The sequence below is a fragment of the Nematolebias whitei genome, chromosome 15 (assembly GCF_014905685.2).
Source record: "Nematolebias whitei isolate Nwh7 chromosome 15, NemWhi1, whole genome shotgun sequence".
Taxonomy (NCBI): Eukaryota; Metazoa; Chordata; class Actinopteri; order Cyprinodontiformes; family Rivulidae; genus Nematolebias; species Nematolebias whitei.
In genome coordinates, this window is record NC_056512.1 from 14,770,225 (window position 1) to 14,772,378 (window position 2,154).

The following is a 2,154-nucleotide window of genomic DNA, read 5'->3' on the forward strand; positions in this document are numbered from 1 at the left end:
GGATGGATGGATGGATGGATGGATGGATGGATGGATGGATGGATGGATGGATGGATGGATGGATGGATGGATGGATGGATGGATGGATGAAGGACATACTAATAATAAAAAAGTGCAGATTTTGTTTCTTACTACTTTTCTATGTTTGACTGGTCTTTATAACACTGCAGTGTAACAGAAGCTAAAAATACATGTGATCTAAAAGGTGAAATTAACTGAATTTTAAGATTTAGAATTATATTATAATTGTTTTATCTGATGTTTTAATTACATTTTCTCAGTTACGTTCATTCTGTCTATGAAAATTAGTTAATTTAAACTTGGGCCAGAATTAAGATTGGACTTTTTTTTTTTCAGAAGCAGTCTGTTCCTTTTGTTTGATCTGGTGACAATAATTGTACCAATATTTCTTTAATAAACTTGTAATTGTACTTAATGTTTTTCTACCGTTTGTTTATCAGACAGTTAAAATCACTACTGAACATGAAAATCATCATTAAATGTTGAAGAAATTAGCACAAGAAAAGAACTTTTGCATCAAATGTCTTTGAAAAGGCGTTACAGAGTTATAGTTTCTGTGTGTTGAATCTTTGGTGGTTATCCTGATCATGGATCACTGAACTCACTGATATTGTCCGAACTTATGGAAGAACAAGATATATCCCCAATTTCCATATTTAATCAAGTTGCATCATCTGATAAATGTCAGGGTTTAAAGAAGTCTGGGTTAGCCCTGGTTGTTTTTTTTGGCCATGTTAAATTGGGTTGACTCCAAAAGGAAATATATTCAGTGGTTCATTTTTCTAACAATATGTAATAACAACAAAGTTCATGCTCAATCATCCAAGTACCAAATCCAATAATTCTCAATCGGGTCATCTGGACAGTTTATTTTTTATAGAGACATTTCTCCCTCTATCCAGAGGGCTTCATCAGTCAGAGGAGTTCCAGTAGTCCAATGTGTAATAACGTGATATCAACAGACAAAAGCATTGCTTCATCTTCACATTGTGCAGCTGGTGATGATTGAAATGAACGAGTTTTAGCTGAAATAGTCAGGGCAGCACGGTGGCGTTGGTAGAGCTTTTGCCCCTCAGGTTACTGGTTCAAATCCCAACCTGGGACCTTTCTGGGTGGAGTTTGCATGTTCTCTCCGTGCATTCTCCGGGTTCTCCAGTTTCCTCCCACAGACCAAAAACATGCATGTTAGACTGTCTCTAGCTGTGAGTGAGAGAATGAATGGTTGTCTCGTATGTGTCCCTGTGATGGACTGAGACCTGTCCAGGGTGTCCCCTGCCTCTCACACGGTGGGACATGGGCACCAGTGACTTCTAAGACCCAAAAAACTGGAGGAAGCGAGTAAAGATAATGGATGGATGAAATGGTCAGAATGAAATTTATGAAGATTTTTTTTTTTTATTAAAATTACAAAACAATAATGCACATGTATTAATGTATACACTTTAGTGTGAATAAAAACTGTACTATGACTATAAAGTTTACATCAATAAAAAGACTGGATAAATAAGGCATGTTCTCCTTTAACGACAAAGAGGAGGAGAGATTGAAACCGAAAGTGTTCAGCGTTCATGCCATCTTGGTTTTTGCGCCTGAGAGAGCAGAGTAAAACAAATCAAGTCAAATCAAGGTGAGTGTGTTGGGTCAAACTTCTTCCTTTTTCTGTGGGGCTCATTTTTCTCTGACTGTAGAAGAAAGAAGCACAACTCGGACTGATTGACTGTTTTATATCCACAGAGTCATTCTAACTCCTGACTGCTGAATCATACACATAAATAATTATTTTATATAAAGATTGTTTTTAAACTTTCCAACTGGAACGGGTCATTACAGCTGTTTTCGGTGACGTTGTCACGTGGAGCGCTGCCGGTCTTGTGCGAAATTCTGTTCCCCCGTGAAAATCTGTTCCCCTGTGTCGGGAGCGCGCACTGCAACCAGAGAGGCGGCTCCGACGTCTTCACGGCTCATCTGATACATCTCTCGGTAAAATGAGTCCATGTAACTTTCATTTTAATGGACAGCTCCTGGTAAATAAATAAATGAAAACCTCAACAACAACAAAAAACCTGGTCTTGTTTTTATTTTTTTATTTTTTTAATCGCCGAGAGAATCTACAACTTTGGTCATGTTCATTTT